The sequence below is a fragment of the Felis catus genome, chromosome A1 (assembly GCF_018350175.1).
Source record: "Felis catus isolate Fca126 chromosome A1, F.catus_Fca126_mat1.0, whole genome shotgun sequence".
NCBI lineage: Eukaryota > Metazoa > Chordata > Mammalia > Carnivora > Felidae > Felis > Felis catus.
In genome coordinates this window covers 181,865,399-181,889,108 of record NC_058368.1, presented here as the reverse complement: position 1 = coordinate 181,889,108, position 23,710 = coordinate 181,865,399, and the positions used below count along the sequence as shown (strand labels likewise).

Genomic DNA, 23,710 nt, shown 5'->3' with positions numbered 1-23,710 from the left:
TGTGTGACCATCACAAATTTGGCAGCTCCTTTGATCAGTATTATTCCCCCCACCCCATGTGAATACTAGCATCTACTTTATGAGGTGGTTGTGAAGAATAGGGAAGACACCATGATTGTCATATAGTGATGACTAACCAGTTGCACATATACCTTTTCCCAAGGTCCCCAACTATGTTACAAGAGTGTGAAAAACAACAATAACAAAGGATGGCTAAGAAATGGTTTCTGTCTTCACAGGCATCCCAGTCTAACTGCTACTGGAAGTGTGGGCCAGTATGGTTGCTCCATGTGGGGCTACAACCATGCACTAACTTCACACATTGACTGAGTATAGGCTTGAAAATTGATTTGCCTGGGTAATTCCTAGATCTACCACCTACTTGCTCTGTAAATTTAGGCAGGTTATTTAACCCCTGTAAGGTTTCGTTTTCTCACCTTTAAAATAAAGCTAATAAGGATAATGGAAGCATTTCTTTCATACATGTATATGCGTAGTTTATGGACTCAGTGAAAATCTTGTTATATTTACTACTTAATAATAATTAATCAGACAAACAGCAGTATACTTGAAGTCATTTTTAAAAACTTTTTTCCAGTTACCAGAAATTCTGAGTTCTCATACACAAGTCACACAAGCATAGACAGGAATGATCTTTATTATATTCCATCTTTTTCAGACACTCAGACAATGGGTTCTCAGTAAGCACCACATTGGGGACACTGCAGTTAATATTAATAGGAAGGATGATGACCTCTGTATAGCCTCAGAGAAAAGAAAAAGTCATCAGTTTTTAATGCTCCTCTCAAGGAGCCTACCATTGCCATCTCTAAGTGCTCAGAACATTATCTTGCTACAGATATCTCCACCCTTGTGGCAGAGTCTACATTATTGTGGTATCTAATCATAACACAGTGAAATTCATATATTTTACTCTAATTAATGTCATCGTAAGGGTGTGCTGTGATGAATATATGTAAATATCTCATGAGTTTGACCATGCTTTCAGCTCTGAACTCTGGCTTCCAGGAGTCAGTGCGAACTAATTGAATAACAGAAAACTCATAATTTAGCTACTGTAAAGAAACTGAAAGTGTCCTATAAACTATGCAACTAGGTCAGGATACATGATTATCTTTAGAATAAAATTTGAAGTAATTCTCTAGTTTCTTTGTGTCTTCTGAATATTAGCTGAACATATTAAATTGGAAGAATGGACATGTACAAGTTTGGAAATGGAAGACACATTTTAAATGTAACTCCTTCAGCCTGCAGTGTTACACATACTACTGAGGTCCTTAGTGGGTGCTCTGTAAATGCTTGTTACCCCAAGAAAAACATTGGAAGGTCACAAAGAAAATGGGTAGGATTCCTTTGTGCTCTTTTTTTCAGTTTTGTATGGCTATGTATCCTCAGGCAATGTCCTGGATTTCTTTCTCTGAGCTGAGAGGGATAACATTCATGTCTCCTCTCTCCCCTAAGGCCAGACCTTCATCAAGTCCCATTTAGATCGCTGCAACTGTGTTCTGCCTTGTCTGCCCTCTCCTGGTCTGCACATACCCGCGAGAGTAGTCTCCCCAGAATATAGCTTTCAGAATATTACACTCTTAAAAGGGCTCTGAAATGATCTGAAATACTTTTGCCTCGTCAATAACATAGTAGATAAACGTAAGATTATAACTAAAGATTCTAGTAATGAAAATGAAGCATGTTGGTAATAGTTATTGAAAGTAAGGAAAAACCCAACTTAAACTGACAAACAAACAGGCAAACAGATTTTACTGACTAAGTCAATTGAAAATTCTAACCTGATGTTTGGCTTCAAGAGCTCCAGGCTATCATGTTAAGGTCTGGTGTCTTTTGTTTTCTCATCTCTTGGCCCCATCTTCCTCAATGAATTATTGGCTTCATTTGCAGATAGGTTTTTCCCTCATGGTTATATAGATGGTTATTAGCTATCCTTGGCATGTTTTTGTACAGAAGAAACGTGAAATTCTCTTTTCTGATGATATCCCCCAATGTCTTGACATTCCCTCTCATTGGACAATTTTGGTCATATGACCATCCCTAAACCAATGGTTGTGACTAGGGGAATGGAATTCACTAGTAGGCTTGGGTCTAAATAGCATATTCCACTCCTGGAGTTCCCTCAGAACTAGCAGAGACTGAAAGTGCTAGATGAGAAGATCCCTTAATGATGATGAGAGATTATTTCCTGAATTTGAGTGAATGGTGAATAAACAACACAAATAACAGATGTATATGAGGTGCATTTATTATCAATTTAACCCCTTGTAAACAGTGTTAGCACAACTTTTAAACTGGTGAACTTTATGAAATGTGGAGATTTAGGTGGATATAAAAATCAAACAATGAAAAGCATGTCATTTTCTATGAACTTTTTGTAAAAAACGTTTAAAGAACTGTACTCTGGCTACTCAGAAGATCCTAAAATGGCCTGTGAATAAATTACAAGAAATCACAGAGGATTTTCTGCCCATCTCCTCCTACCCCCAAAAAAAGAGAAATAAAGGAAAGAAGAAAAAAAAAAGACTGTAGCTTTGATGTGTGATATTTTAGAAGTTAAACATATTATTCAAAAAAAGTAGGACATGGTAAAGTGAGAGTGCAAGAAGATAAAACAACTTGTTTGTCAATTAGTAAGAAATTTGAGAAAATATTTTAAATATAAGATCTAAAGATTTAATTTTTAAATCATGTTTTAACTTCAAAAACATAAAGTCTATGCAACTTCTAATAGTTAAGCTAATTCTCGCCATTTCAGCTCAATAAGGCACATGCTTCCAATGCCACACAGAAGTTGTCAAGGTAGAGAAGGAAAAGAAAAAGAGACTTTTATTCTAAGGTTTTAAAGAGAACGAGTTCTTTCATACAAATGGAAGTGCCTGTGGACCCTCATCTGCAGATTGGTGAGTTGAGCTGCATATATTTCCTGCATGGTTCTCTGACTAATTTTTGTTTGTGGAATTAATCAGATCCCAATGTCCGTATTGGTAATTTTAGAAGAGGTTGTGATTTTTAAAATTCCCTGTCATGTGAAAGTTGCCATAATCTTTAATTCTCCATCAGCTTTCCTATCTTCTCCTATGTAACCTCGTGTAACCTACATGAAGTGGACTGTGCAGGGTTAGATATGAAAGTGTACGATATCCAGCAGATTCTGTTTGAAGTATTGCCTATGTGTGGCTGGAGATGTTTTAAATCAAAGGAGCAGAAAGCACTATAGAGGGAACACACTTTTCCCTGGAGGTTTGTATTCTGGAAATACTGCTTGGAAGTTAGACTTTTCCCTCCAAAATGTTGATTTCCTGACTGTGAATGAATAGTTTTTTTTGCAGTATTTGGAAAGAGTCAGGAAAAGAAATAGACTATGGGGCAATGGAACATGGTGTAGGTTGGTATTGCCACAGTAGCCAACAAATCAGAGGGAGGGAGAGTAGGTGGGAGGGTGAAAGAGAAGGAAGGAAGTACTGGAGAGAGAGAAAAAAACAGAAAAGGCGAGAGAGAGAAAGAAGAGAAGGGAAAGCATTTATTATCTTCAGGATTAGAATGGAGACTGGCAGCAGCAGTTAACTAAAATAAAAGGATCATATGGTATAACACACAGAAAGTACAATCTAGAACAGAGGATGGCAAACATTCCATAGGCCAAATCTGGCTTGTTACCTATTTTTTGTATAGCCCATGAACTAAGAATATTTTTACATTTTTAAATGTTTGGAAAAAAATTAAAAGAAAAAAATTTTTGACTCATGGCAATTACATGGAATTTCAGTGTCCACTATGCTATCTTATGTATCTCTTGTCTTTGTTTTCATGCTACAATGGCAAAATTGAGTAACTGAGACAGAGATCTATGAATTGCAAAGCCTAAAATATTTACTACCTGGCATTTTTGGGAAAAAAGTTTGTCAACGCTGGGTTTAGAGGAAAAAGAACATTTATGAGAGGACAGAAAATAAAGCTAAAGATCTGGATATACTCCATACAATACTGATATTTTAAAATTAACTGCTTAGTTAGAGGATTTTGTTTATACATAACTCTCCATTGTTTAGCCAATTAAAAAAAAATCCCAGCCAGTTGTTTTATTGTTTTTCATAGAAATACAGGAACTGGGGGATACCATAAACATTATCTGTATGATAATGGACAATACCTAATTTAGTCTATCTGAAACGTCTATCTGGTGGAGAAGATAAGATGAATTCCCTTGAAGGGCATGTTTTCCACATCGTTTTCATCTTGTGAGCAGGAAGTAGAACAGAAATGCCCTCCCTCTCTTTCTAAGTAAAGTACATCTATTTCCCTAAGCTTTAGGCTCATTGGTCTTTTATGTCAAGTACTTCAGCTTAACATGGAAAGTACTTATGCTATGAGACATATGAAGTATGCCACATATGAAGTATGTATGAACTTATAAAGTATTATAGATTTTGGTCAAATTCACAGTTATTAGGATGTGAGTGAACCAATTTTAGCTTTAAGTAATGAACATTACTTAAATTTGAAAGGAGAAGCCCTAGATGTCATGTCCATTAGCACTTTTGTTGTGTGGCCAACACAAGAGCCAATATTCACTAGAGTGAGGGTATTAGCCTCCTTTTATTTCTTTTTATATTTACATAGAAAAATTATATTCCTATTCTAAGTAAAGAGAAATGCAGACAAATAGATGTTACATGTGTCTCTCTTCTTCAACATATACATTTTGAATGGTAATTAAAGATACAACAGTTTACCTAGTTGGACATTATCAGAGTAGATGCCTATATCAGGACTTTGTATTTCTTCTTGTTTGATTGATTGATTGATTCTGAGAGAGAGAGAGTGAGGGAGGGGCAGAGGGAGAGCAAGAGAATCTTAAGTAGGCTCTATGCCCAGCTGAGGGCCCAACATGGCGCTTGATCTCACACCCTTGAGATCATAACGTGAGCCGAAATCAAGAGTCAGATGCTTAACCGACTGATCCACCCAGACATGCTGCTTCTTGATTTATGTTCATAGAGCTATATAATTCTAGTATATGAGGACACACACGAGTAGACAGAATTGCATTACTACTTGTTTTAGTCAATCATTTCAGATTCTTATAGAATACTTCCTAATTACTACTCAATTAAAGCTCCTGGCCTCAAGATTTTATATTATTTTATTTATTTTATTTTATTTTATTTTATTTTATTTTATTTTATTTTATTTTATTTTATTTAAATCCAAGTTAGTTAACATATAGTGTAATAATGATTTCAGGAGTAGAACTTAGTGATCCATCACTTACATATAAGCTCATCATAACAAGTGTACTCCTTAATGCTCATCACCATTTAGGCCATCCCCCCACCCAGCACCCCTCCAGCAACACTCAGTTTGTTCTTTGTATTTAAGAGTCTCTTGGGGTGTCTGGTGGCTCAGTTAGTTAAGTTCCCAACTTTGGTTCAGGTCACAATCTTGCAGTTCATAGGTCTGGGCCCTGCATTGGGCACTGTGCTGACAGCTCAGAGCCTGGAGCCTGCTTTGGATTCTGTGTCTCCCTCTTCTCCACTCCTCCCCCACTCTTGCTCTTTCTCTTTCTCTCTCTCTCTCAAAAATAAATTAAAAATATTAAAACAATTAAAAAAAGAGTCTCTTATTGTTTTCCTCCTTTTCTGATTTTATCTTATTTTTCTTTCCCTTCCCCTATGTTTGTTTTGCTTCTTAAATTTCACATGTGAGTGAAATCGTATGACACTTGTCTTTCTCTGACTGACTTATTTTGCTTAGCATAATACACTCTAGTTCCATCCACACTTTTGCAGGTGGCAAGATTTCATTCTTTTTGATCACTGAGTAATATTCCATTACACACACACACACACACACACACACACACACACACACACACACATTTTCTTTATCCGTTCATCAGTCAAGGGACATTTGGACTTTTTTTATAACTATTGGCTATTGTTGACAGTGTTCCTGTAAACATTGGGATGCATGTGCCCCTTCAAGAAATCAACCTTTTTGCATACTTTGCATAAATGGCTAGTAGTGCAATTGCTAGGTCATAGGGTACTTCTATTTCTAATTTTTTTGGGAACCTTCATACTGTTTTCCAGAGTGGCTATACCAGTTTGCATTTCCATCAATAGTGCAAAAGTGATTCCTTCTCAGTGTATTTTGTGAATTTGACTATGATATGCCTTGGTGATGGTCTTTTGTTTGTTGAATCAAATGGGAGTTCTCCGTGCTTCTTGGATTTTGATTTCTTTGTCTTTCCCCAGATTAGGAAAGTTTTCAGCTACAATTTGCTCACATAAACCTTCTGTCCTTTTTTCTCTCTCTTCCTATTCTGGATTCCTATGATAGGATTGGTATTCTTCTTTAATAAGTCACTGAGTTCTATAAGTCTTGTATCATGTTCTTTTGCCTTGGTTTCGCTCTCTCTCTCTCTTTTTTTCCCTAATATTTCATTATTTTCCATAATTATTTTCTATATCACTGATTCAATGCTATGCTTCATCCATGCTTGCTATCATGGTATCCATTCGAGCTTTCATGTTGGTTATAGAATTTTTAATTTCAGCTGGACTAGATTTTCACTCTTATCTCTGCAGATAAGGATTCTCTGGTGTCTTCTATGTTTTTATTTTTTTCAACCCCTGGTAGTATTCCTATAATCGTGTTTTAAATTCTAGTTTATACATCTTAGTTATATCTGTGTTGATTAAATCCCTGGCCATCATTTCTCCTTGTTGTTAATTTTGGGGCAAATTCCTCCATCTTGTCCTTTTGAAAGAAGAAAAAAATTAATAAAATAAAGTTAAAAATAAAACAAGATCAAATAAAGGAAGCTAGATCCTAGCTGTGTTTCAGTCTGCTTGTTGAGAGAAGTTTGATAGATAAGAGAAAATAGAGAAAGGAAAAAAAGTTAAAAAAATTAAAATTAAAATTTTGAAGTTTTAAGAAAGAAAAAAGAAAACAACATAAGCAAGAACAGAAGCAAGGAAAATGAACAAATGAATAACCAAACAGAATGAAACCTTGAATGAAGTTATACCCAGTTTCCCTTAGAAAAAAACTTAGCAGCACACTATGGTTTCTAGACTAAGCAGGTGGAAGGGATTTGTGCTGGTCTTCTGGAGGGTGTCCCTGGAGGGCTCAGGTGGGCGGGGCTTGGTGTAATGGCTGAATTCTCCACTTGGTGGCACTGTTTAGCTCACCAGGCTCAATCCGTGTGTGCATGCATGTGCAGGCATGCTAGAGGTGAAAATATCTTCACCTGGCTCTCTAGTCACTGGTTCGGGAATTTTATCCCTTCACAGACATGCAGTCAAGAGCCTGTCCTTTGTGTCAGTCTTCTATCTGCTCCCTGCCTTTACCCTGTCTGTGTCCAAGCTGTGTGCCTGCCAGGTAGCACCTCCCTCAGAGTTTTATCTCATACGGGGCTGTGTTTTCAAAACCCCACCCATCAGAGACCTCTGGGACACAGACCATGGCCAACTCTCTGAGAGGGGTCTTACCAAGCAATGGCTGGGTGCCAGCTTCTCTCAGAAAATGTTCCCACAATTGCATAGCAATAGAGGCTCAGAGTTTATGGTAAATCAAAACACATAGCCAGAAGCAGGTTTCACCACACTCTGGCATTTTTGTTTCAATATCAGTAATTGTGGCTGCTCTCTGGGGTCCACCAGGACTTTTGTCTGTGGGGACCCCATATGGCTTCTACCAAATGCACTCCAAGCAGGAAAACCACTTCTCCCTGTGTGGCACATGGACCCTCAGACCTCACTGCCTGCTGCTCCTGGGGACTCACCCTTACTTTCTTACCAGAGCACCACCATGCACTGGGCATCAAAACTTCAAACTCTGCTGTACTCCTGTTTCTAGAATTCTGGCACTATTAAAACCCCCTCCTTTCTCCCTGTCAATGGTTTTGGGGAACAGATTTCTTGTCCAGTGAGCGTTTTCACTCCTTCTCTCTCTTTCTCTCCAGCCACTTTCAGGGGGAGAGCTTTTCTTGTGTGATCCTGATGAGCTGCACTCTACCCCTTTCTCCTTTTCTCTTTGTGAAAACAGTTCCATACCCTCTATGGCTCTGTGTTTTTTTTTCTCCCCCAAATCACCTCTCCACACAACCTACCTGCCAAGTTCTCTGGCTCAAATTATGCAGATTGTTCCTCACATTAATTTCCTAGGTGTTCAAAATGGTGTGATGCTGATCTAGCTGCATTTCAGGGATGAGTCAAGCTGAGGGTCCCCATACTACTCCACCACCTTAACTCTGTCCATCCTCAAGGTTTTATACTCTAGTAGGAGAGACATGGACAAATGACATAAAATTAGGAGTCTAGAGGGAAATGTGGATGAATTTCTTTCTTTTATTTGGAAATTTGATAATGATTCATTATGCCTTAAAATGTGTAATTATAAGAATAGTGGAAATTCCTACTAATATAGTATTAGAAATAATTATTGATAAACTAATTTCATGTTATTCACCAAATAAAAGGAGAATATATAAATGTGTCTCTTAGCAATTTATATTTAAATTTTTAATAAGCTTTGGGTCCTTTAAGCACATACAGAATTTTAATCTTAGGAATACTAAACAAATACATTATAATGCTTGATATAATTCAGTAATAATAAGTAATTATTGAAAAAATGGAGCTATAATAAATATCAAGTCATTGCATCATGGAAAGTAAAAACTTTAAGCTTGCAGTCATTAGTCATACCCTCTAAAATGGTGAATATTTATTGTACTGGTTTAAACATATTAATTTTTGACTTTGGGGCAAAACTACATAAAATTAGAAATTAAAAGGAACATTAAGTTTTAATCATAGCAATGTGACCACATGGGTACCATTAGACAAAAAAGGGAAGAGATATATGGCCAGATAAACTCCTTTTAAACTACCAAATAAAACAGAATGAGTGCTGATAATTCAGTTATGATGGTATAAGTCAGCATATTCTACATGACTCTAAAAAAGAAGAAGAATATAGAATTATATACACAGGTATATACTTCACATTAAACAAAACAAAGTACAAAAACTCTTATTCTGTCTAAATCATGTGTTTAGAAACAATAGCCTATGGGCAAATCTGATCCACTTATTCATGTAAATAAAGATTAATTGTAACACCACCATACCCATTCCTTTGTACATTGTGAATGACTGTTTTCATGTTACAACAGCAGAGTTGAGTAGTTGTGATAGAGATCATAGCCTACAAAGCTTAAAATATTTCCTTACTGGACCTTTACAGAAAAAAAAAAAAGTCTTGTTCCATGGTATAAAATATACAGCTAGCTGTCCTTATGCCCTCTATGGCTTCTGTGAGAAAGGTTTAGCTTTCTGAATTCTTATTCAATAACAAAAATATTGATTTAACAATTTTGATTCCTTTTGGCTCATATATATTTATATTAGTAACTGGGTACCTACAGAAATATTATTGAGAACTAACAAGGAAAATAAAACCAATCAAAGAATGAACAAAGAATATAAAGAAACAATTCACAAATGAGGAAATCTTACTCAAATTTGTGGAGAAATTCTCAAAAGCATTAACTATCAGAAGCTGCAAATTAAAACAAAAATGAACTGTCTTTTACATCCACCAGATTTGTAAAAGTTAGAAGGTTGATATCAAGTGTTGGAGAGGATCCTGTCAGAAACTTTAATCTCCCATCTTTTATGTATGTCAACAAATTCTGGATGGAGTAAGCCAGCAGCAACTAGTGAATATAAGCCTCTATGTACTTTATCTGAGAGATATACTTATGAGTAGTTATCCCAGGGAGGGTAAACATATCTCACAATGCCATGACAAAAGCTGTTTACAGGGCAGTGATGAAGTGAAAGACCTAAAGTTCAAAACAGCCACAAAACACTAACCAAAGAGAGAGAAAGATAACTCAGTCATAACACCCTACAATAGATATTAGTGTCAGGGACTCATTGAATGTCTCTAGGCTAATACCAAGGAAATTGCATAATTTTGTTTTCTTAGTATCCATATTTTTTAAAATGTTTATTTGTTTATTTGGGGGAGTGAAAGCACATGCACAAGTGGGGGAGGGGCAGAGAGAGAGTGTGTGAAAGAGAAAGAAAGAGAGGGAGAATTCCAAGCATGCTCCATGTTGTCAACGCAGAGCCTGATGTGGGGCTCAATCTCACAAACCTTGAGATCATGACCTGAGCCTAAATCAAGACTTGGACACTTAACTAACTGAGCCACCTGGTTGCCCCCTTAGTATCCATATTTTTTAAGGAGAATTTGATTTCTGCTAAATTCCCAGTAACTTGAACTTTTTTCCTATATGTAGAGGCCAGAATTCATTACAGCTCTATTGTCATAAAAAGAATCCTGAAATGTAATCATCCCCACATATTCCTTTGCCCACAAAAGTGAATTACACATTATACATTTGAATCTTTAATTTTTCCTACAATCATTTTGTTGTGCTTAAAAATACCTTTTCAAACAAACAAAACAAAACAAAAACAAAAGGGGGTTGTGTTTTTTCCGAAGCTGTGATGGCTTGGTGAAAAAAACATTTTTCTTCCTCATATTTGCTTACAGTAAACTTTATAGGCACTTCCTAAAATAAGATGATCATGGATGGTCCTCTTCTCAGTGTATTGTTCCACATGATTCACAAAGTAGACAACATGCACACACACTCAAATTCCTATTTGGATTAATATGCTCAATTTCACATAGAAAGAAGAGTGTCATAGTCTAAGGCAGAGATTCATTGGCCCATCTTCCCTAGTTTCAAGGACAATCTTCCTCCAGAGTAACCTTTTCACTTCCTAATGATTACTTTATGTGTTGATGTTCTTTAGGAGTGACCTTCCCGCCAGTTATGCATGGTGAACTCTGCCTTTTTCACAGAGTGTACAGCAGAGCCCTCTCAAGTCATGACAGTTGGCTTTCTTGCATACATTTCCAGAAATATGTATTTTTTGGTTTGACACTGTTTAGGAAGAACTAAACTAAGGTCTATATGTGGTCAATTATGGCAGTAAAAAGACTTATGATTAATGATTAGTCAAGGATACTTATCCAAAGAAGTATTCTAGGGATTTTGGGAAGTTTGTGTTGATATTACTAACTTTGGAAAATTAGGTGAAAATTTACTGGCTGTTTTGCCCCTTATTTTCATATTTATTTTCTTATTTATTTATTTTTTGAGTACCTAAAAAATATTTAAAGGAACGTGGTCTGTCAACTTCATATGCTTATATTCTTCCTATACCACTTTTAAGATTTGAGATTGTACAATTTTTAGGGGTTCCCTTTTTTTAAAAATATTTTTTTTTATTTTTAAGTAATCTATACACCCAATATGGAGCTTGAACTCACAACCTCAAAGTCAAGAGTTGCATGCTCTACTGACTGATCCAGCCAAGCATAAGGGTACCCTTTATAGTGATGAATTATATGACAATGAAGAGTAACAACGTGATTATCATGCAAGCTAACAAATTGAGAAACTGTTGTGTCTTATATTTTATTCCATTCTCTTACTATTTTTATCACTTTACTACTTACTCTTATTATTTTATTTTAATACTGTTTCATTGGAAGTCACATCCATGAAATTGCAAATACAACTTGCCTGCATTTCTAAGTGGTTCCAAGAGGCATTTTCTACTTTTCTCTGTCTTGCAAACTTAAACATAGGCAACAAGGTTATCATTTCATAGCTGTTGAAATGCTGCCATTCATCTTCTGTGATGTAATTTTACATAGTCAGTCTGAACCGTAGCTGTGCATAACTATTTCATTGATATTCTGTCAAATGTCACAAGCTTTCAAGTTCAGTACCTACACATTTATTGCATTGAAGCTAGAGATTACCTGAAAATCGTCTTGTCAGGTGTTTCGTCCCATTAGGTATAAAGAATATATAGAAGGCAAGGGAGGGGCCCCTGCTGTTTTTATGTGTATGTTAAAAAGAGTTTTCTGAAGACTAACAGTGTTCCAAAATAATGATTGCAACTTATTTCTTTTGGTAGCTCAGTGTCTTACATTTTTGAGAAGTGAATAAATGAATGAAATAAATGGAAAAGCTCTCCATTAGTCAGCAAAGCATGGCTTAGCAATGACCTCACGGCCGTCACTGACCTTACTGCCAAGCACTATGTAGGTGAATATAAAAGAAATATACAAATAGAAAGAAGGAGAAGGAGGAAGGGAGGAAGAAGAGGTAGAAGAAATTCTTGTTGAAGTTGTTTCTGACACTGTATCATAATTCTTAGGAACACAGACTGGGGTCAGACAGATAAGAATTTTGTATCCTAAATATGCCACTTTCTTGTTATGTGGACTGATTAAAACAAATGAAAAAATACTTTGCCAGGAGCTGTTTGAGGGATTTACACATATAAGCTTATTTAATATTCACAACAATTCTATGTGATATGTGTTTTAGTATTACTAATGTTATCATCCACATTTGTAAATGAAGAAATAAAGCACAGAGTATACAAGTAGCTCAGCTAATAAGTAGCAAAGCTGGAACTGAATCTGGTACTCACATTTAACCCCATGTCAAGCCACTAACTTTTTATTATAAAGCCACTTCTTAAGCAATTGAATGTTTCTATATCACACACACACACACACACACACACACACACACAAGAAACTGGATCATTATACCTACTTATGTAGGCTTGATGTGAGAATTACATGAGATAAATCACAAGGAACAAAATATCCCCACAATTCCAGAGACTGTCCATAAAATGTGATCAACAATCCATATTTCCTGTGTCCTTGCCTTCATTGCTAATTCAAAGTCTTTTCAACCTTTCACAAAGTTACCACTCTTCCATTGACATTTAAAGGATTCTGCAGTTATTCTTCATATGACTTCATGGATCTTCCTATTCAGGTATACCTACCCCTGCTTTCCTCCTCTTTGTTCTACCACTTCCTAATGAGTGACCTATATTCATAGAAATCCTTGAGGAAAACCCCAAGTGGATACAGCATCATCACAAGCATGTCACCAAGGTGCCAAGGGCACTGTCTCTAGATTTTCTCCTGCAGCCACCAATCCTCTAGGAAATATAAGTCTCTTCGAGTGCAGTTGGCATCTCTATCATAACTTGGTCTCCAATATGATGCATCAGATTTAAGGCAGCCTAACCTCATTATAAGAAAGTCTTATGAAAACTGTCCCTTGAGCTTTCTTCCCCAAACCATTTCCTAATCCATTTAAGCCTCAGTACCGGTGTTTAAAACCAATTCAAGAATATGCACAAGATGAAGATGTCCTTCCTATCTCTTTACTGGTTCCCTAAGTTCTCCAGAGTGTGTACATATGCGCAGACCTTCTCACTTAGCATTCAGGCTAAAAAACAAGAACTCTTAGGCAAATTAATACATGCAAATAGATCCTACAGATCCGTGAGGTACCAAATAGTCATCAGTAGACTTTTTCAGATAAATCTAAATTATTTTTAAGTTCAGTCAGACCAGGTATACACAAATAGTGATAGTAAATATATTAAACATTCATTTTATCTATTACCCTTCACCCAGGAAATACTTTAAAGTTAGCTTTCCAACCAGATAGTCATTCATTTAGCAGTTTTCTTTAGAAACATAACCTACAAAGTTTACAGAAGGAATAGAGAAGAAAGATAAGCCACTGTCTCTGCAATCCAGAAGTTTGTAATCTCTTTGAATAAAGGAGGCACACATACTAGAAACACTAAAGTAGTTAAGTAAATAAATCTGCAAATGTTAATATTCATTCATAGATTTAGTTACCAAATACGTATTGAGTGTCTACCATGTCCAAGCACTATATTAGGAATTAACAGTACTGTGATGGATGAAACAGATGTACTTTCAATCCTTATGGAGCTTATCCTATAGTGGAGAAAATGAGAAAAATGCATAACAAGATAAAGTTTGCAGAAACCATTATGCAGGAAATAGAGACTCAAAGAGTAGGATTTCAGAGAAGGAGGGTCTGTTACTTTTCTAGGGTTGCCATAACAAAATACCACAGACTTGATGCTTTAAACAACAGAAATTTATTTCCTACAGTTTTAGAGGGTAGAAGTCCAAGATCAAGGTATTCTCAGGGTTGATCCTTTTGAAGCTTCTCTCCTTGAATTGCAGAAGTTTACCCTCTCTAGAGTCATCAGATGGTCTTTTCCATTTGTGTGTTTGTGTCCAAATATGCTCTTTTTATGAGGACATCAGTCATATTGGGTTAGGGCTCATTTTAATAACCCCATTTTAATTCAGTTACTTCTTTAAATATAGTCAAAATCTATCTTGAAAGCCACCACATTCTGAGGTACTGGAGGATAAGGACTTCAGCAGGTTAATTTGGAGAGACACAATTCAGCCCATAATAGAAGTCATCAATATTATCTCCTGCAGTATCCCTGGTACTGGCCCAAGACTAGATAGACCAGAATCATCTGAGCAAAAAGAAAAAAAAAAAAACAATCTGCATCCTACTCCTAGAGAGGTGGGAGCACAAAAAAGTGATATTATTAAGCTTTCCAGATGTTTTCGATGTGGATTCAGGTTTGGTAACTCCTAGTACAGTGGTCAAGAATAGTTGGAAAGACATAATTCATATGGTCATGCTTGAGTTGAACAATGAAGGGTGGAGGAAATTTGGATATTAGCGATTCTCAAATTTTTTGATCTTACAACCTCTTTGAAGATGGTTAAGAGCTTTTATGTATCTGGGTTTTATCTAACAATATTTGTGTTACTAGAGTTTAAAATTAAGACATTTAAAAATAGCTATTAATATATAAAAATAATTAACTATTATATGTTGGCATAAATAACAGTTTTATCACTGTTTTTATACCAGAAAAAATTAGCAAAAGGATGTCATTGCTTGACATTTTTGCAATTCTTTTAATATGTGGCTGGATAGAAGATACCTGGATTCTAATATCTACTTCTGCATTCAGTCTATTGTGATATCATTTGTCATGCAGCCTCTAGAAAACTTTACTATAAATTTACGAGTGAATGAGATTTAAAAAGGATAATAATGGCTTAATAACATTGTTAAAATAGTTTTGATCTCACAGACCCCTGAATGGGCGTTGGGTATTTCCAGGAGGCCTTAGAGCACACTTTGTAAGTCATTGATGTAGATTAGAAGTGAATATTTTGTCCTTTTGTTAGATGTCCTGTGTGAGAAAACACTTCCTAACAGAATGTCTATGACCTATTTAAGGATAACATGTATATCTTGACTGGAATATAGTGAAGAGTTTCCTTTCTTCGCGCCAGATTGTTCCCTTTGTGCCAGATTGTTGTTCTTGAACATGATTCTCACTCATAAATGAAATTGTCCATGTTTTGGAGGGGCGTGTGTTTGTCTTCCTCCTATTGCTACTTTTTTTTTTACCCCAATTGCTTTTTGCTGTTTTCTTTCTCATTATTAATTTTGGCAGGCAACGTAACCTAATGATTAAGAACAGAGACCTACAAACTCTTTCTGTAAAGGGCCAGATCATCAACACTTTAGGCTTTGCAGTCAATGTGGTCTCTGTGGTAACTACTCAATGCTACTATGGTAGCATGAAAGCAGCCACAGAAAAATCTAAACAAAGGAGTGTGGCTTTGTTCCAATAAAACTTTAGTTATGGACACTGAAATTTGAATTTCATATAATTTCAAGTGTCATGAAATGATATATATATTTTCCAATTTAAAATGTAAAAACTGTTCTTAACTCTGGCTATACAAAAGTAGGCAGTGGGCCAGAATTGGCTCTTGGGGCTATTATAGTTTGCCACACAGTTGGGAGTGAGTGATCACTTTCAACACAACCCCTCTAAGCCTCACTTTCCCCATCTACAAAAGAGCAATAATGATAACTACTTTATGAGGTGTCCTTATTTGAATATTCACAAAGGATTAATCATAGTGCCTGGACCATTACTAGTTTTTGTTTTTATCAACTGGTGTAACAGCATTCTAAGTTAGTGACTTTGAACTGAATCTTATCATGAGCTTACTTTTTGAACTTGTAGTGAAAGATAATACAGCCTTTACAGGAGAAAGACCTAAACTAGTTATGTGTAAATTTGGGCAAGGCATTTTTTTTTCTGTATCTCATTTTCTTCACCTTCAAAATGAAATTGGTGGGAGGCCAGTCTGCTTTAAAATTCAAAAGCTCTGAACCCAGAAATGCTAATTGCCTTGCTTGTATCCTTATTTTCCTATCAAAAATGAGAGTAAAACAATATGGCTATTCCTTTGGGAAATATACAAAATTTTTAATATCCCCTAGAGAAAGAAAGTTCAGCACTTCAGGTCATTTTAATTAACTGACAAATATAAGGCCCCATGAGACCATGGAAACTTGTTGACTCCTCTTCCATTTTTAGTTGTTTACCCATGCTGGTTACAAATTTTAGTTTTCTAAACTGACTTCCTTGTTTGGCTGAGTAGAACATGTTATGTATTTTATTTTATTTTATTTTATTTTATTTTATTTTATTTTATTTTATTTATTTTTTCTCAGCATACATTAATTCAGTCTGAGTTGAAATAGAATTCTGGAACAAAGAACTTCCACTTGTATTATTTAAGCATCTTTGATAGGAACAAGGACCCAATCCAGACAACTGAACTAAATGGGAATTTATTGTATGGGTATACTTATAGGGTTCATGTAACTTAAAAGCTTAGATTTTATGAGGATCTAGTTTATCACATCTTGATTTTGTTTTATTGTTTGATGAATTTTTCTGTCACTCATAAGCAATGAGTATATTAACCTGTATATTATTTAGATCAAATCTTAAAAAGAGCCACTTGCACTGGTTTAGACACTATTAGGTAGAGGCCTTTATACAAGGCCATACCAACGGTCACGAGTTCAGTATTTACTGGATACCTACAGTGTGCAAGGTTCTCCATTAGGCACTAGAAATTTAACATTGGGCAAAGCATTAAGACCCTGCTCTATGAAGACAAGAGAAGGAATAAATTTTAAAAGCGGTTTAAATACTAGAAAGAAAATGGTTTGGGGACTTCTTTTGATAGGTCTCTCTGGGGAAGAAAAATTTGAACCAAGACCTGCAGGATGTGAAAGAGCTCATCCTGCAAAGATGATGTTGATGATGATGATGATGATGATGAGAAGTATGATGATAGGAGCAAACACATATGGTGCTGCCCTATGTAGATATTGCTCTAAAGGCATTACATATACCAATTCACTTAATCTTTAAAGTAACTTTGTGAGGTATGGAGTATTATTAATTAGTTTTACAGAACAAGAATCTGAAACATACAGAGATTAAGTAAGATTAAGTAATTTGTTCATGGTCAGAGCTTGTAAATGTCAGAAGCAGAATTTGAACTCAAATCTCAGCTTTTAATCAAAACTCTATGATGCCTCTCAGAAAAGAGCATTCCAAGCAGAAAGAACAGTAGAGGTAAAGTGTGTGTGTGTGTGTGTGTGTGTGTGTGTGTTTATTTTATTTTGAGGCAGTTTTGCTGGGGCATAGGTAATGGCCTGATTATTGCTTCCTTGACCTAGTGATTGCTGCTGAGGGAGTTTCATTAAGAAGAGGAAGCTGGTTGGGCTGTCATCATAACCAGCATGTCAGCCTATGTCAGCCCACTAAGTCAATAAACTTTTTATAAGTTAAAAAAAAAAGATGAAAGTTAGGGGCTGATATACCAGCACATTGAAAAATGATATATTAGTGTAAACTATTATTTTCAATTACCTTCAGAAAAACTTGCTTGACCGTTTTTGTTCAATTTTGACCATTTGAATTCAGACTTGGATATGATGATGCTTTCTGTTAGCTTATTTATTTTAGTATGTTGCTATGTTTACTATGTTGTTACTTATTGTACTGTTTGCTTCTAGAATGTGGTACTCCTTTACTACCTTTAGTTTATATTATAGATAACTAAACAATAGAGGTTCTATTAGCTAAACCAACATAGGAATCAAAAAGAACTCAGAATGTCTATGTTTGTGTTGGAGATGTTTGCATCATTACACTATCACAATGTCTTAAGTGTTGTTAGATGGCATAGAAGACACTCTATGCTTCTGTGTCCATGGATGCATACCAGTTTAATAATATCAAACACAGTAGTATACAATAAAAGAGAGGACAATTAATTAATTTAAATAACTATTTTGAAAATAGCAGTTAATGGTGAAAATAATAACAATAATAATAATAATAATAAATAAAATGAAATAATTTTAAAATTTGCATTTTCCCCCAACTAGTTATAAACCATCTATTAACTATGGGAGTTCTTCCACTGAAAAATCAGTGTGGTTTTTATACACAGGCTTGAATTTTAATTTATTGGCGGAGAAATTTCACCTTCTCAATTCAGATTAGGTCATTATATGATATGACATAGCAGAGAATAGTTTAAATAGCTTGTTGTTTTCCTGTATCTCATAACTATGTATGAGACATTCTACCAGTAATATTAGTAATTGAGACTTCAGAGTGTGTTGTAATGCAGCATATATAGGGTTCATATATAAATGACTATAAAACAATGATAATAGTGGCATTGATGTTACTAACATTTATGGTGCACTTATAATGTGCTAGATATCATGTGAAATTTATTATATACATTCTCTAATGGTCAAAATATAGCTTCAAAATAGTTATTAATTCTGAAGAAGTTGAAGCTCAGAGAGGGTAAGTAGCTTGCCTACAGAGCTAACAAGCAGTAAAATCAGGATTTGAACATGTTTGTCAGACTCTGAAGGAAATGCCTGTTCTGTTAAGGAGACATTTCCCTGTGTGTTCAAGAGAATGTTATTAAAAATGGTGAACAAAATGTTTAGAAGATCAAATCAATATGGGAACATTGGTTTAAACTTTTTTAAACAGGTTTATTAAATGAAGGTCTTTCCAAAACCTTTAATATGCTAATATGCAAAGTAGAGTCCCAACAAGATAACAATGTCTGATATAAAAGTATCAATTCTTGAGTACACTTTTGACAGGCCTATTCCACTCATTATTTTAATATTTTAAAAGAGAGGAGAGGCATAAGAAACATTTGAGAGATAAAATATAATGGATAAATGACCTTATAGACAAAAGTAAACTCTAAACTTTCAACTCCACACTGAGAAAACACAGAAATTTGAAAGGGAAAATTAGTATGGAGCTATGAAGAAAGGCTAGGAATAGACACGAAGAAAGCACTGTAATAACAGAAGAGCAAAGATGTGGAGATCATCTCACCTGGGAGATCAAACTGAGTGCCTTCTCAGCTAGAGGAGTCAAAGAGTAGAGAGGAAAAAGAGAAAGTAGATAGGACTGTGGAATAGATATGCATTGAAAACTGCTGTGGAAGTGGCAAGGGTAGGGATGACTCTGAAAGGAAAAATGCCATCAAATCTGTTGATTAAAGAAGCTCCAATAACTTTCAGATAATGTTTTTGTTGCGTTGTTGTTGTTGTTGTTGTTAAGATTTGAGGGCTAAAACCCTCTTAGGTGGGATTAAGAAAGGAGAAGATAGAATTAGTTTCCCCTCAAGTTGGCAGATAGTCTAGTATGCAGTAACAGTGTTAAGAGCAATGTTATTTTTTTAAAGGAATATCCATGTAGTTTTAAAGGCAGAAATCAAGGGCTTAGTCAAGAAGTGAAGGTGGATATGAAGAATAATGAAGACCAACATCCCAGATAAGATTTTACAGCTTTAGAATCAAAGGTGTAGATAGGCCTTGTTGGATTTTAAGCTAGTGAAATTTTCTGAGATCACACACACAAAAAAAGTGGATATGAGAAGAAAAATAGAGAAACCATAAAGGAGTAAGAAGAAAAATTGAATGAATTCCTTCCTTGTGATCACCTAACTTATCCAGTAGATAGAAATCAAATAATTTATGCATGGAGGTAATACAAATGTCAGATTGCTAATTTGAGGGCAATGGAAAGATTTTTTTAAAACTCTACTGGAAATATTATTTGAAATTAAAAAATCAGTTTTGTCAAACTTTATGCACTGCTTATAATTTGACCATTTTGTGTGTGTACATGTGTGTGTTTATGTGTATGTATACACTTTATTTTGATGTGTAAAAATTTCATGTTTTAACAAAATGATACAAATGACTACAGATGTGGCTGAACTGAGACTGAATAGCATGAATTTGCAGTCCACACATACTCTCTGTAATTCTTTGAGGACAAAGCAATGAAGAAGTGTAGAAAAAAAGACATTAGGAAATAAGCCTGACAGGAGGACAAATCAAAATATTAAGGATTAAACAATGTTGTGCTAACGAGAATCTTCAAACAATTGATCAATTAGTAATGAAGGTGTTAAAGCCAGAGATGAGCCAGTTTGAGGGATCAGGACACGTATAAAGAAAGGAAGTTTGAAGAAAAGAATTAGAATTTAGAAATTAATCTCGAAATAGTTTTTAAAAATAATAGTAGTTTTGGTTTCCTGAGAAAAGGATACCACTGTCCATAGTCCTGAAACATCAGTGACTTTTCAGGCAAGGTTGTTCTTCACTTTACCAGGGAGGCTGGGTACCCAAGCCTGGAGTAGGAAGAGGCTAACAGTAATAGTGGGGGAAAAAAAGGAGACAGAGAGAGATAGCAGATTCAGATAAATAAGAGAAAATAAATTGTCAAAGACTACTATTATAGATATTAACACTAAGGAACTTTTAGGGAGAAGAGAGACACTTTTCCTCATTTTCCCAGGAAAGAAGCATGATAAGGGGAAGATATATAAGTAGCATATACCTTTATGCAATCAATATTCTAGCAACCCCTGCCCCACCTTCTGCCACACTGTATTTAATGTTCTGAGCCTAAATTGAGACCTTTGTATTAGTTCCTGGAAGAGAAAGGAATTGAACTAATATATATTATGAATTTTGAGAGAACTGTGAAGCCAAAATATTAGAAGAGTAGGTTTTTAATTCATAGAGGAGAGGCTGGTGATGAAAAAGTTACATTCTAACTACTCCTTATCTTATGAGTCACGAAAAAGGAGAGAAGGGGAGTCTAGCAATAGTTGTTCCAAAGAAAATTATATTAGAGTTTGATTTTACCTAAAATAAAAGGGGTTACCTTTTTAAGGTGCATAATGTAGTGAGATGTGCTCAAGGGGAAATTAGAAATGGTTAGTATTAGTTCTCTCTTTGCTGCTGTAACAAGTTACCACAAACTTAGTGACTTAAATTTATTCTCTAACAGATATGTAGGTTAGAAGTCCCAGTGTGGGTCTCACTGAGGTAAAATCAGGTGTTGGTGAGACTACTTTCCTTTCTAGAATCTCTAGGGTGTGAATCCATTGCCTTTCCTTTTCCATCTTAAAGAAACTCTACACAGTCTCTTCACTTTTGGTCTCCTTCCTTGATCTTCAAAGTCAGCAATGTTGCATTTCTCCTACTTTCCTTTACTGTAACATCTTTGTCTGTCTGTCTGTCTGTCTCTCTCTCTCTCTCTCTCTCTCTCTCTCTCTCTCTTTTTCTTTTTTGGCTTTTCTCTTGTACCTTTAAGGACTTTTGTGATTATCTCAGTCCCACCTGGGTAATCTAGAATAATCTCCTTCTCTGAAGGTCAGCTGTTTAAGACCCTTAATTACATCTACAACCTTAATTCCCTTTTGCCATTTAACCTAGGATATTCTCAGGAAATATTTGGGGATTAGGGCATTGGCATCTTTGGAGTCAGGCTTTATTCTGCCTACCACAGACTAAGAAGAAAGACATGCTCATATTCTATTTCACTTCCAATGGGAAGCCTTCCATGATTCCACATTGTAGGTATTCTGGTGATTTATGATAATAAAATGAGAACATACATGTGAAGTGATTGTTCTAATGTTTGGCACTTGGAAAATTGTACCAGGGATTTTTCATTTTCTGCCTCATGCAAGGAAATAGTCCATGGAGACAGAATTTAAACCTAGGTCTGCCTGACCCAAAAGTAATGCACATAGACATTATAAGCCTCTGACAAGGTGAAATCTTAAGTAGTAGGAAATCATATACTGATATGCTATTGTTTTATTTCCTACTCAATGATGGGGAAAGTACCAGGGTTTATGGAGAGGCTGATTAAATTCATTTTGTGTCAGGTATATATAGAATACCTACACTGTACCAGGCCTTATTATAGGCACTGGGGGAAATGGCAGTAAATAGATAAATTTCAAGCTTTTATGAAACTCACATTCTAGTTGGGTTATTTTATATTTTATTTTATTTTATTTTATTTTATTTTATTTTATTTTATTTTATTTATTTTTTCAGGGAGAGGAGTTGGGGGTATACAGCAATGCAAATAGTAACATCATACACCATCAAATGCTTTGGGGATTAAGAGGAAGTGTGGTATGTAGGATAATGTCTCCCCCTAAAAAAAGGTAGAGGGGGAGAAAAAGAAAAAGCCCATATCCTAATCCCCAGAACCTGTGACTATATTCCCTTACATAGCAAAAGGAACTCAGCAGGTTTTTTTAAGTTAAGGACTTTGAGATAGGGAGAGTATTCTGAGTTCTCTGGGTTGGCCCAGTGTTAAGACATAGTCATCAAAAATGGAAGATGGGGGCAGAAGAAGAAAACAAAGTGATGTGATGTGATATGAGTAGGACTCAACCTATTGTTGCTGCCTTTGAAGATGGAGGAGGGAAACTATCAGCCAAGGAATGTGGGCACTCTTTAGGAGCTATAAAAGACAAGTTAAAGTATTCTTCCCTGGAGTCTCCAGAAAGGAGTAGAGCCTCAGTAATACCATGATTTTAGCCCATTGAGACCTGTGTCAGATGTTTGACCTCCAGAAATATAAGATAATGAACAGCAGCTATAGACCACTAAAACAGGCAGTGAAAGGTGTAAAAAGCATTACACTGACAATTGTCTTCCCCAAAATACTCTGTATGCACAAAAACACCTTTTTTTTCTCCTGAAAAATTTAGTAATATTTTTGTCATAAGTAACACATCAAATTGAACTAGATAGAACAGAGAGAGTTCATTATAACGATACAGGGATATCTCACAACACTCAAGGAAATCAGTGTTGCCAATCCCCTAAAATAGGTCCAGAACCATGAGCAGGAAGACTGTCTAGATTTTTCCCTTTACATTTCTTTTCCCTTCTTCTTTAAATGTCTCTCTGAAATAGCTCCCATATTCTCCTCAGTCTGCCTGAATATAGTTGTTTGTGGATCAGAGTTATATGCTTCAAGTCCAGTCACCCAAAGGCAGAATCTCAATGAAAACTTCTAATTTCTCTTTCCCCATCCTCATTTTTGGAAATGAAATTCTTATTGATCCAGCTTGGGCTACATACCTTACCTTGAGTCCATCATATAAGGCCAAGGGCAGAACAGAGAAGGAGAGATTGTTATAAATTGGACAGACACCCAATATATTTATTCCATGATGTTTACTCTACAACTGGAGAGATAATCTTAGGAAAGTATATCATTCTGTTTAGCCGGTCTCATTTAGTATCTGTTCAAAACAAATAATTTGTGGGAGGCAATGTAAAAGATACAATTGCAAGCAACAAGCACTTATGAAGTGGTATTTTTATGCCAAGAACTCTGCTAAATATTTGGGTCACAACGATGTAGAAACATCATGCTTAAGGAATGGAGGAGAGAGAACAATTCAGATTATTATGTGATGTTTGCTGAATAGAAGG

At 35.5% G+C, this 23,710-nt stretch overlaps 1 protein-coding gene across 4 annotated transcripts in view; it reads left to right on the top strand.

The window, feature by feature from the left end:
• Nucleotides 1-23,710, top strand: part of TENM2 (teneurin transmembrane protein 2) — a 2,391,334-nt gene that overhangs the window by 1,017,692 nt on the left and 1,349,932 nt on the right. Inside the window, exon 1 of one of the 4 annotated variants that reach the window (XM_045040322.1) lies at nt 2,805-2,930. The exons of the other annotated variants lie outside the window; for them this stretch is intronic. The gene's annotated coding sequence lies outside the window, so the exon portion shown is untranslated. Of the gene's footprint in view, nt 1-2,804; nt 2,931-23,710 lie in introns of those variants that run through there. 4 annotated transcript variants of the gene reach the window in all.